Source organism: Macrobrachium rosenbergii, chromosome 5, assembly GCF_040412425.1.
Source record: "Macrobrachium rosenbergii isolate ZJJX-2024 chromosome 5, ASM4041242v1, whole genome shotgun sequence".
Lineage (NCBI taxonomy): Eukaryota > Metazoa > Arthropoda > Malacostraca > Decapoda > Palaemonidae > Macrobrachium > Macrobrachium rosenbergii.
Window position 1 is genome coordinate 48,822,953 of NC_089745.1, and position 13,541 is coordinate 48,836,493.

Below are 13,541 nucleotides of genomic sequence, written 5' to 3' on the forward strand. Positions count from 1 at the left end.
TAAGTCTAATTCAGGTCGGAGGTAAAGACGTACATTACCTCTGAGCACTCAATTCTGTTATGAGAAAGTGCGTGATTGCGCTATGGGCTGTCGAGTGTAGCCTACGTCTGCGATAAGCGATGACTGTCATATAAATTTTTTTATTTTTCTTGCTCTCTTTACTCCCTTTTAGTTTTCTGTTAAAGAAAACTATTGAGATGGCTTTGTCTGTCCGTCCGCACTTTTCTGTCTGCCCTCAGATCTTAAAAACTACTTAGGCTATAGGGCTGGAAATTGGTATGTTGATCATCCACCCTCCAATCATCAAACATATCAAATTACAACCCTCTAGCCTCAGTAGTTTTTATTTTATTTAAGGTCAAAGTTAGCCATGGGTCGTGCGTCTGGCAGCGCTTTCCGGAGGACTTCGACGCACCCTCACTCTACCGCATCTGGGAAGCAACTGAAGCGCTACCGGCATTCCGGCAACGGTCGTAGCTGATAGTTTTATACAGCATTATACGTTGTACAGAAAGCTCGATTGCGCAGAAGAAACTTCGGCTAAGTTTTTGTTTTTTGTTTTATTGACATTGGCTTTACTTCTGCTACAGTTACGGTGATGTTGGTGACGGCCTTGAAGCTTTTCTGTTTTTAATAACGCATCCTGTTCTTGGTAAAGCATTATTTGTTAGTCAGAGTAACCTAAAGAACAGAGCTGCTTAATGTTCTGTGAAGGAAGGAAATGGAAGTGTTTTATACATTGGGGAACACACTGGTAGGAATTTAAATATGTGAATTGCGTTTTTCAGAATTGAACCTTTGTAGTAAAGTCACCTCTTTTTTTCATCTGGGAATATGATTTTTAGCTTTACAAATTTCACTATCCAACCCTTATTTTTTCATTTATGGAAATATTGATCTATCTCTAATGTGTTATCTTAGTACTTGATTTTTATTAACTCTGCATTGTGCTCTCTGCTTGTGCTATTAATTACACAGTTCAAAATGTTAACGAACATTTTGGGAAAAGTACATCTCCTTAAACACTTATAAAATTGTTCAAGGATTACTTTTACAAAAAAAAGAAAAAGAAAAAAGAAACAGCGCGTCAAGATTTTTCCAGAATGAGAAGGATCCTGTATTGAACTGCCTTTTTTTTTTTTTTTTTTTTTTCAAGAAAGCGAAACGTTCTGCCGTTTTAATTTTTGTGTGTGTGTTTTTTTTTTTTTCCTTGAAGAATGAGAAACGTTCTGCGATAAGACGCTGCACATGGTTTCTCAGCCTGTTTTTGACAGGAAATTCCCACGATGATTCAGGACCCTTGTCTAAATTTAGCAATTATTTTATTTGCTGGGTATCTATTTTTCCCATTCTTTAATCCGGTAATCTTTGTTTGGTAGAGCGCGAAGGCTTCTTTGTCTTAGGAGGTTTTTGTGTGTGAGAGAGAGAGAGAGAGAGAGAGAGAGAGAGAGAGAGAGAGAGAGAATTATTCTTTTTCCTCGGTGAAACCTTGAACACTAATCAAAAGGTTTTATGTGCGGCTCATCTCAGGACATTAACCGTTACAGATATTATTATACGAAGCAATAGAGAGCTGTATTTAAACCTGGTAGTATTAATAATCGTGGCAAGAATGTGTGAGTGTGTGCGTGTGTGTGTGTTTGTGTGTGCGTCACCCTCACGACAGAAAGACATGGCAGGATGTGCATCCTCATCCTGGAGTGTAAGGCTTGAAGTGTGGTGTCATTATCCTGTTTATTGTTGTACATGTGTCGTATATGTGATGATTCTATTTGTTTGTCTGTTTTCACTTTATTTTGATTGATTAGTCTTTTGAGTCATCCAAGAATTGGGGGCTTTCCTTTGATGTGGCCGCTTTTCTGGGTTTTTAAACTTGATCTGTCTTCCATCCTACACGTTGGTGTTCGTATATTTTAGTTTGGCTTCAGTTTTTGGCAAATTTCCCGAACTTATGTGGAAGGAAATTGAGATTTTATCGCATATTGATAACTTCAAGTGGCCGTTTCGACGAGGCAGACTTCAGAAAATTCACTGGGACACGTTCTGTGTCGTAGTTAATGTCCTCTATTTTCTCTCCGTTTTCGCACACACACACACACACACACACATGTATGTGTGTGTATATTATATATATGTATATATGTATAATATATAGTCTGTGTGTATGTGTGTACATGTGTATATATAATATTATACGGTATATATATATGTGTATGTATATATATATATATATATATATATATATATATATATATATATATATATATATATAATATATATATATATAAATAAATATATATATATATATATATATATATATATATATATATATATATATATATATATATATATATATATATATATATATATATAATCACAACACAGTGCCCATGGTAGAGAAAGAGCACTATGGACCAGGGTGAGAAAGAGGCTGGGAGCCTGTTGTAAATCGGATTTTCCCTCTTTACGCCGCGGGGTGCTAAAGGTTTTAGAGCAAAGATAAAAGTTGGTACATAAGCTTTTCTGAGGTTTACGTCTGAGAGAAATGCATACGGAAATGTCAAGAGTTTCGAGAAAATATGATCCGAATTACAGTTCCTTAAGAGGATTTCAGAGTCCTAATGCTGACTTGGCAGATAACGGCGACTGATTGTTTTAGAAGAGGAGAGGAGAGCCTAGACGTGGGTGTCTTATATTTTGATGTATTTTGTAGTCATTTAATTTCTGTTTTGGAGAATGGGGAATTGGTGAATGATTATTCTCAGAGTTAATTGAATAGTAAAATGGACGAAGATATCGTTGCACAGTTGATTTTTATCAGAGTTAATTGTAGTGTAAAATTGAAGAAGATTTCGTTGCAAAGTTGATTATTCTCAGAGTGAATTGCATTGTAAAATTGAAGATTTCTTTGCAAAGTTGATTATAGTTAGAGTTAATTGCATATTGAATGGAAGATTTCGTTGCAAAGTTGATTATTCTCAGAGTTAATTGCATGGTAAAATAGGAGAAGATTTTGTTGCAAAGTTGCTTATTCTCAGGTTTAATTGCATGGTAAAATAGAAGAAGATTTTGTTTCAAAGTTGATTATTCTCATGGTTAATTGCATGGTAAAATAAAAGATTTCGTTGCGAAGTATGTACTTGGCCACCATGTGCCCGTGTGAAAGTTTAGAGTGGGAGTAGTAAGGAAAAATTGCATAGACTGATAATTCACTTTTGAGGCTTGAAAATTTTGTGTAAGAGTGGACGTTGACTTTGAATTTGACAAGGTTGAAATACTGAAACCAGGATGACTGAAGACTGACCCTATGTAGGATGGAGGAATGGAAGCGCAAAGATTGAAAAGGATAACTGTTTGGATGGTAGAATAAACGAACGCATAGAGGAAGAGGCATGAGAAGGCTCGCTGAAGTGTTGGGCAGACGTTGTTAAGTCACCTTCTGTCTGTTTGGTTGCATTTCCAACTGCAAGATGGCATAGAAAGGTGTAGTTATAGATTTTGATGATAAATATTTCCAAGTGACTGTAGCTGCAAGGAAACGTCGTGAATTCGGTTCATGCAGATTCCATGTAAATATCTGTTTACTATGTCTATATATGGAGAGAGAGAGAGAGAGAGAGAGAGAGAGAGAGAGAGAGAGAGAGAGGTGTTTTCCTCAACATTGTGTTTACAGAGAAATCTAAGAAGGTGGTCACGGCCACATTCTGGTAAATCAAGAATAAACAGTTTTGCTGAACAAACACAAGTGTGTGTGTGTGTGTATATATATATATATATATATATATATATATATATATATATATATATATATATATATATATATATATATATATATATATATAATATATATTTATATTTATATATATGTATACTGTACACATACACGCATATATATACACATATATGTCTACTGTATATGTATATATATTAAAAAAAGGTAGTTATCTTAAGTTGCAATGAGTTCAAGGCTTCACTTTCTAAATGCGTTGTCTCTTGATTGAGCAGATTTTGCTTTTAACGGTTTAATTTACTTTCCCTTTTGCAACTGTAAGGCTTCAACTCGTTGATTTTTGGGGGGCCTAGCATATTGCTGAGTATAGATGGGCTACCCGGGAGATGGGACGTTTCCAGCCCGCGTAGCAGGGCGTTGCCCTTCAGAATTAGATTACGCCAGCCGCTCCGCCGTCCGCTTTTGTGTGTGTGGAGAACCTTTGCTTCTTTTTTCCTTCTTTCCGTCCCCTTCTGGAGATGGCCAAGAAAGTCCTCTTCAGCAAATTAAATCACAAAAAGAGGTTCGGGAAGCGTGCAGGTGGACGGTAAATGGAGAGTCGATGGTGTTTGTATACTGAAAGAGAAGGTTTTTTTTTTCTTGTTTTTCATGTCATTATTATTATTATTAAAAAAATACGATGGCATTTGTATACTGAGAGTTTTTAAGTCATTATTATTATTATTATTTTTATTATTATTATTATTATTATTATTATTATTATTATTATTATTCAAAAGATGCACCTTATTCATATAAACAAGCCTGCAGGGGCTACTGACTTGAAATTCAAGCTTCCAATGAATATGGTGTTCATGAGAAAGAAGGAAGAGATGGTAATGGGAAATACAAAAAGAAAGAAGAGATCACTTACTAAAAAACAAAAAATAAATGATCAGATTAAAATTTAAGTAAATTTTTAAAACGAAAGAAAAAATAAAATAGCAGATAAATAACAGACACAAATGTCAGTAAATTATGAAAATGCAAGAACTGTAGTAGGGTAGCAGGGCAATGCATCGCTTGAACTCTTGAAGTTCCAATTGCACGACGTGGGGTGTGTGTTCTGGTTACGACGTATCTCGTTGTCGTCGTGGAGAAATGCGTCACATGACGAAGGGCCTGCGGCGGCGTCGTCGTCGCCGGGCACCAGCAGTGCCACCCCCAGAGGCTCTCCGAGTGACTCTGAGGAAAGAGCGAGAGGGTGAGTCATGGGCCTTTAAAAAGAGAGGGCTTGCTCATTTCCCGGAGGCGCCGTCATTGACTTGACTCCTCCGATGGTTGTACTGGAAAGAGGAAAGGCGTTGGTGGCCCAGTTGGTGCTACGGGACTAACCAGTTAGTTGGTGACTGTTTGTGTGAGTGTTTGTGTTCTCCTGGAGTGCCAAGGCAACGCCGAAGGTCATCTCTCTCTCTTATTCTGAACATCTCCGCCCCTCCTTTTCGGCCCTGCTGTGGAATTGGGGCTTACATCAAAGGACGTTTAGGAGTGAGTGAGAAACTTGATTAATTTTTTTTTTCGGTAAATTACTTTTTATAGACGAGAAGGACTCTGTCACTCCTCACTTTCTGTGGATTTTTTTCACAATGCTTTTGTGACTTAGAAGGTTTCTCTTTGTCTGTTTAGAAGTTTTTTCTTTACATAGAAGGTTTCTCTTTGTCTGTTAACAAGTTTTTTCTTTACATAGTTTTTTTTTTATCTCATTGTGCATCTTAAAGTAATGAATATATTATTCTTTGTGTATGCGATTTGAATAGTAAATTCATAACTCATTAAATCTTTGTACGTGAAATGAAATTTTTATTTGTCCACTTTTTAAGAAACAGATTGTAGCTTTAAGTCTCCTCTCTCTCTCTCTCTCTCTCTCTCTCTCTCTCTCTCTCTCTCTCTCTCTCTCTCTCTCTCTCTCTCCACACCCTTCCTCGCGGCTCGCAGAGGCTCACACAAGTTTCATGTGTCCGGCCGAAGTTTGATCTTGATCCAGCTGCGGGCAGAACAGAGGACGGGCGTGGCCGATAAATGTAGTAATTGGACAAGTCCAAAAGCATAAGGAGAGTGAGGCAGTGAGATAGAAGCTGTTCAGACGTGGTTAAATGATGTTTATTTGTTCATACTTATAACTTTGTTTATTATTATTATTATTATTATTATTATTATTATTATTATTACATAAGTAATATGTGTTCATATAATTATATATATATATATATATATATATATATATATATATATATATATGTATGTATTTATATATGCGGGAAGTAAGGATGTCTATTCTTAGTTGTTGTTTATCTCCAGCTCCGCGACAATTCAATAAGCAACTGCATATGTAATTTTCGTGTCGCATTGCCTCCCCCTCTCTCTCTCTCTCTCTCTCTCTGCGAATTTTCACGCGGATATCATTATTTTTACGTATATTTGAATTATATCAAACATAGTTCCTAATGAAGTCGTATATCATTTGTAAATTGTATCATCATAGGCCTTCAGTTTAAATGGTTGAAATTTTGCAGCGACAGAGAAATGGTTATTGAGATATTTAGGCTCTTCCCGCAAGAGAAATCTGTTGCATCCCTCGATTGGAGATTGGGGGGAAAAAATCCCCTCTCATTTGTTGCCGAATTTATGGGCACTGTGCTCCGTTCATTATTTTCACGGGAAATGTATGTTTCAGAATCTGGGGGAAAAGCGACGACGTTCCTTTGTAATTTTTCGGGAAGAGGAACGCTGTGTTTCGGGGGGCGGGCCGGGGGGGGGGAGAAATGTTGGATGTTTTGGAATAAAGCTGTAGGGGTATTTTTTGCTAGAATAAAAAACAGTTTCGTCGTATCTTTAAAGGAAATATTGCCCACTTGGCTCACGAGTAGGTGTGGCCTATTTTTCTCTCTTTTCTGTCGTCTTGGCGATGTTTGTGTTTTCCGTTGCTCACTTAACAGTTGTAAAATCGTCTCTTGATTGAATTATCGTAAATTTTATTGATTAATTTTGTTGGTTATTTTTTAAGGTTTACGTAGAAATGAAAAGTGTTAAAAGTTTGAATATTTATAATTTTAAATGATTTTCACATTTAGTGTATTATATGAACTGAATAGTAACAACATTATAATATCAAATAAACCTTATGTAGACGACAAGTGATTATCTCTTCTATTCATTTTATTTTTTTATGAGACTTAATGAACCTTCATCTTATTGTATTAATATTTTATTTGCATCGGTAAATATTTTCATGACTGCTGTGATTACAGGACATTTTGTGTTTTGTGTTTCTGTACGGTTGTTTTGGCTTACATTCGTCCATTACCTTTGGGGACGTCAGTGTTTGGTCTATGATTTCGTTTGAAGTCTAAATTGGATGTAACGTTTAGTCATAATTGTGGTGTAGAAAAATTGATTTTATCCTGTATGTATGTATGTATGTATATATATATATATATATATATATATATATATATATATATATATATATATATATAAAAGAGAGAGAGATGTGAATGTATCTGAAATTACAAATACATACATACATATATATATATATATATATATATATATATATATATATATATATATATATATATATATAGAGAGAGAGAGAGAGAGAGAGAGAGAGAGAGAGAGAGAGAGAGAGAGAGAGAGAGATGTGAATGTATTTAAAATTACAAGTACTCATATATGCAAAAATAAGAATGTATCCGTATGTTCATACTGGCGGCTATAGTATATCATTGTTCACGCTTCATACTTAGCGCTCGCTAATACGTTCTCAAATAATCCATGCGTTAGAAACTAAATTTCAATTCTTTGACGAGCAAAATTTGCCGGGAGAAAATGATAAGGCAGCAGTTTAAGCCATTAACTTTCATGTAATGGCCTTCTTGACTCGGTGGGAACAGTCACACTATGTAATGGATCCTACAACAGGTCCTAGACCTCCTTCAAGGAAGGAGGAGGGGCTGAGTGACAGCCCAAATGAATAATAGGATCGCGACAATGGCTGGTAAGTGAGAGAGGGGCGGTTCTGTTTTGTCAGTCAAGGTAGGCAGGATTTTTGTATGTTTTTGTAATGCTTTTAGGCTACTCTGCATAGGACATGGGAAGGATTGCAAGAGCTTGATAAACACTTCATTTATTCATTCATTCATTCCACTAGAAGGCTGTTAATGTTATTGGCTGGTTGGTGAAAGATTATCTCTTAATATATATATAAAATATTTCTCGGATGACAGGAAAGATTCTTGTTTGAAATCTCTCTCTCTCTCTCTCTCTCTCTCTCTCTCTCTCTCTCTGTTAAATTACGCAATCCGTGTGGGGAAGGCTATTCAACGTAAATCAAGAGGGTAGTGGAATTTAAGATGTGGTTTGTTTTTCATGACCTTGCAGAAGGCCTTATTTTATTTGTACTCTTGTTAATGAGTCACATTGTCGTTTGTGCAATGAAATTTAAAGTGATAATGGATGGTAGATATACAAGAAATATTGAAATGACGCTGATATTGCTAATTTTGAAGAATTCTTCGACCAGAGAATCTGTAGAGATGCCGAGTTCTTTTTTGTATCCTGCTATTAAAGCGCATGACCTTAGCATGGACGAGCTTTAAAGAACTTTTTCAATGTAAAAAAGATACAAGTTCTAGGAATACAGTCTCATCTCAGATTTTCTATACATCAAGTCCCTTCTTCAGCGTGGAAAGTACACATTGAAGAGAAGACGTGATTTTTCGAAATTGTTTTTGAAGTGAGACTATTCCTTGAGAGCTTTAGCTTCTTTTATATTAGAAACTTGCTCTGTCCAGCATTTTTAATCTTCCATCGTTCCTTCTAAGTTCTTTTAGAATTCAGTTTGTAGTTTTTGTAAAAGAAAACTGTTGAGATGGCTGTTTATCTATCCGTCCGCACATTTTCTGTCCGCCCTCAGATCTTAAAAACTACTGACGCTAGAGGGCTGCAAATTGGCATGTTGATCATCCACCCTCCAATCATCAATCATACCAAATTGCAACCTTCTAGCCTCAGTAGTTAACTATTTTATTTAGGGTTAAAGTTAGCCATGAACTTGCGTCTGGACAACACAGACCACCACCGGGCCGTGACTGAAAGTTTTATGGGCCGCGGCTGGGAGTTTCATGGGCTGTGGCTGAGAGTTTAATACAGCATTATACGCTGTAAAAAAAACTCGATTGCGCCGAAGAAACTTCGGACCTTTTTTACTTGTTTATAGTAGAAACTTATTCTTCCCAACCTGTTTAATTTTCCGCCATTCCCCTACAGTGTCTTATCATAGGATTCGGGTTATTCTATCGTTCCCGAGATGAAGCTCGGATTGAGTCATTAGTCTCAAGAGGTCTGACCTTAAGCGACTCATGCCGTCGTGACCCTCAGATCTTCAACTTGACCTTAAACTTCAGCCTGTCAACGGCAAAGGAGGAGATGTACGGAGCGTTCAGTATCACGTATTTCCTAATATACTGCGCAGGTCAGGAGGAAAAAAGGGTGTTGCTTTAGAAGAGATGCGAGGGGAAATTGCTCCCTAGGGGCCTTATATTTATTTTTTCAGTGGCAGGACTCTAGGGTGTGGAATAGAGTTGGTCGTTGGGAGATGGGTGAAGAGGCCCTTATGAAGGTGAATTGGAGAAGGGATTGTGGGGGGGGGCGTTGTTAGGGAAGGGAGATGGTGAACCAGTCGGATGTATGGTGTTAAAAGTTGTCTGATTTATGGAATGTGCCTCGTTCAAGTCTCCTCCTCCTCCTCCTCCTCCTCCTCCTCCTCCTCCTCCTCCTCCTCCTCCTCCTCCTCCTCCTCCTCCTCCTCCTCCTCCTCCTCTTTCTTATTCTTCTTCTTCGTCTTCTTCTTCTTTTCCCCACACACACACACACAACTCTCAGTTTTTAATATATATATATATATATATATATATATATATATATATATATATATATATATATATATATATATATATATATATATATATATATAACTGGCTTGCTGTTTACTTTTTTTATATTGCAGTTCGTATTTATTCCGTTTTTTTTCTTTCATTCACATTCCAATTCTTTTTTGTCGTGTTTTTCCCCAGTTTTTTTTTAAGTCATGGTTTGGGTGGTTGGTTTGTATATGTTCCCTGTACAGTATGTATGTATGTATATGTATATATATATATGTGTGTGTGTGTAAGTATATATATGAACATCTTTGCTGACCTAAGCAATACAGAATCACCCCGTGGCAATTTAGAACCGATAGATAGTGATTCGACCTCCCCCGTCGTGTGTTGTATTCTCGTATAACTGCACCGATAAATAATAAGTGTGTTGTTGTTCCACTGGATCAATTGGGTAATATTCTTTTGCCCCCGAGGCATTTATTGTGTAGGGCCTTTTTATTCCTGCTGACCTTTCTCTTTCCATGGTGCCATTTACTTCGAGCGTGAAGGTTTATGTGAATGGGTGCAGGAGGAATAGAAATCGGCCCAGGAATATGAGGTCTGGAGAGGCTGGGAATTCATGACCTGGGGAGGATTAGGATTAGGAATAGGGGACCTGCATAAGACTAGGAGTTGAAGACCCTTTGGATGTGGCCCTGGTAAGAATAATAGACCAGGTGAGGAGGAGAGTAGGGTGCCCAAGAATGGAAATGACTCCTGGGTGAGGACTGGGGATGGGAGACTTATTAAGACCTGGAAATTTAGATTTTGAGGTCTAGGTATGACTGAGGTGCTCGAGACCAAGGGAAGACAAGGGACAAGAAACCAGGAAGGGTATGCGACTCTAAAAATTTTAAACTTTGCAGGATAAATAAACTGAAATAGGGATTTCTAGGGCGTCGCAGCAGGAGAGATGGGGAGAAATATTTTTGGAAGAACTGTGAGGGGACCAGGAGCAGACCTTGGGCATGACTAGGAATATGAAACCTGCTGAACACTGTGAATGGGACACTTTTAGATAAATTCGGGGGTGGGGGAATCTTCCCCCACTCATCTCATCGTCTATAGGGGACGTAACCTCCCCCCGTTCCCCTCCCCTCCCCCTCTTCAACTCGTCCTTGATGAAAGTGCGTTGACAAGGGCCAGAAACCAGGGAAGTCGTTAGGGAGACAAACGACTCTAGGGCTCCCTCTTCTCCTTCAAAACTGGGCTTGAGGTCCTCCTTGGGTTTTGTTGGAGGGTGACGGACGATTTTAAGAGATAAGAGCAAGAAAGAAGAAGAATTTGAAATAAGAAGTGGTTGTTGAATATGGAAGGCGGCGTATGAAAGGAATGTGCATTTGCTCAGCAGAAGCAGTATTACCTCCCTCTACTGGAAGGAAGAGAGAGAGAGAGAGAGAGAGAGAGAGAGAGAGAGAGAGAGAGAGAGAGAGAGAGAGAGAGAGAGAGAGAGAGAGCGTAGGAAGTAAAGCAAGAAAAGACTTTCACAGTATTTATAAGGTATGATTAATGTAGATTATAGATAAGGGAATAAATTATTGCAGCTTGGATTTACCAAGAGAGAGGGGGCGAGATAGAGAGAAAGAGAGAGAGAGAGAGTGTGTGTGTGTGTGTGTAATAATAATGTAATAACTAAACATACATAAATTAAAGTAAGAAGGGAAAATATTATAATAGTGTGAGATCTTCCATGGCTAAATGTGACAAAAAGTGATGACTAAGGAAAAGAAAATTTCTAAGAAAGCTGGAGGAGGTGAGAAATGAAGGAACTATTTGGGCGTCCGAAGAATAACCATTTATTTTTTCCCCTTTGAATTATGATTTGGTGTGTTCGGAGACCGCATCAAAAAGGTGGCAATAGGGAGGGCCAATAGAAAGAAAAAGGGGGGGGAGCGTCCTGTTTTTTATGTATATTGGGGAGATGACGTTTCTGGAAGAGATGGCGTAAGTTGGAATGAAATGCTTAGGCTTTTTAGTGTTTTTTTTTGTATTGGCTAAGTTATTTGTTTTGTTTATGCTGTGAACGAAGTAATTTGCTGTAAATACAACAAGCATGAGATTTTGTCAACAAAAGCTCGTAGTTAGTTTTTCAATTAAAACTCAACTCATACAAATATTCACGTAAAAGGACTAAAATTTAACATGAAGACACGACTCTCGTCAAACATATGTAATAAACATTGAGTTATATGCAGAGCAGCAGGTTTTGATGTTTTCTCCCCCAAAATACCCCCCTCCCCTCCATGCCTTTAACCTTGCCAGAGTTACGAGCACATCGCGAATGTCTCGTAAGTTACAGACATCATCGGAAAGTACGACACCTGAAGAGCTTGAGGTTGAGGTTACGGGCATTTTAGGGGGCCGTTTGAGGTCTGGGGTTTAGGGTTTGAAATGGCTTTTGAAGGTTGGAGGTTTACGCATGTTCATGGTTCGAAAATGCTCAGAGGTTGGGGGTTTAGGTATGTTTTTATATCGGAATTGCGTGGATGTTCAGGCTATGTCATATTGCTGGTGGTTGGGAAAAGGGAGGGTAGTTTTAACGGATGCCGTGGATGCCTGTTGTGACTGGTTTTAATAAGGGTGGTGGAAATAGAATAGAAAGCTGATTTGAATTTCAACCGAAGATGGAAAGGAAGGCAAGCTGGTCCAGTGTATTTAGAGGGGGGAATGGAAAGGTAATGGCTACTCTGAGGGTAAAGGAAAAGTTTCAGGTTAATGGGGAGGAGTCTGAAAGTATTGGAAGCCCTGGGGAGGCTGTCCCATATTTCTCAATAAACAGTCTCCAGAGGGCATCTGTATGACTATATATATACCTACACATTTATAAATGTCTACTTACCTTAACGTGTTTGTGTCCAGATCCACCTCATAGCTGGGCATTGAAGATCTCTCTCTCTCTCTCTCTCTCTCTCTCTCTCTCTCTCTCTAGAAGCAGCATCGCGATTATATCCCCTCAAATTAGAAAATACAATTCCATCTCATTGAATTTACGGGATCCCCCTTTCTCTCCTCCCCTCCCCTCCCTTCTCCCCTCTCCTCTCCCCTCTCCTCCTGACTTCCTTTCTTGAATTTCCCCTCGTTAGACGGCCACTCGTTTTCCGTCACTTGAAGATGAGGACGCATGCGCGCTTTCGTGTGTTAGGTCTCCCTTTTTCCCCCTCCTGTTCTATTGGTTTCCCTTCTTTGTCTAATGCTTTTTTGTGGGGTTTCAATGTTTTTCGTTCTCTTTGTTTGTTTGCAGTGTTGCTCACTGGATGTGTTTTGTATTTGTTTATCCCCGACATAGTGTTTCGTTGGCAGCATTAATGAATATAGTAATTATATTTTTATTGCTTAGTTAGTTTGTAAATGTGTTAGCATTACAATTTGTGATAATAATCTCTCTCTCTCTCTCTCTCTCTCTCTCTCTCTCTCTCTCTCTGTCTTCGCAGCGAAACTCGTTACTGCTGTACTCGACGCCTCTTCAGCCGCGAATAATTACGAATCCTTATTCGTCCTTATCTATCCCGTATATTTCACCATACTCATCGCCACTCATGAATAAGGACAGACCACTTTACTCTTGCTTATCTGCGCACTATCCTCGTTAGCTGTCAAGGAACCTGAAGGGGAGGTATAGAGCTTTTGAAAGGGGTACTCTGCGCGAGTTCGTATATTGAGGTGAATGGCCCCTGTTATGTAGGTGTGTCTATGTACTTTTTTTGTGTGTGTGTATATAATGTATATATGTGTATATATATATATATATATATATATATATATATATATATATATATATATATATATATATATATATATATATATATGTGTGTGTGTGTGTGTGTGTGTGTGTGTGTGTGTGTGTGTGTGTG

The 13,541-nt window shown here is 38.0% G+C and overlaps 1 protein-coding gene across 14 annotated transcripts in view; it reads left to right on the plus strand.

Moving 5' to 3' along the window:
- Nucleotides 1-13,541, plus strand: part of LOC136838764 (fasciclin-2-like) — a 267,449-nt gene that overhangs the window by 88,066 nt on the left and 165,842 nt on the right. For 2 of the 14 annotated variants that reach the window (XM_067104249.1, XM_067104262.1), the window contains exon 1: nt 5,073-5,257. The exons of 11 other annotated variants lie outside the window; for them this stretch is intronic. The gene's annotated coding sequence lies outside the window, so the exon portion shown is untranslated. Of the gene's footprint in view, nt 1-4,935; nt 5,258-13,541 lie in introns of those variants that run through there. One more of the 14 variants, XM_067104265.1, reaches the window with a different exon arrangement.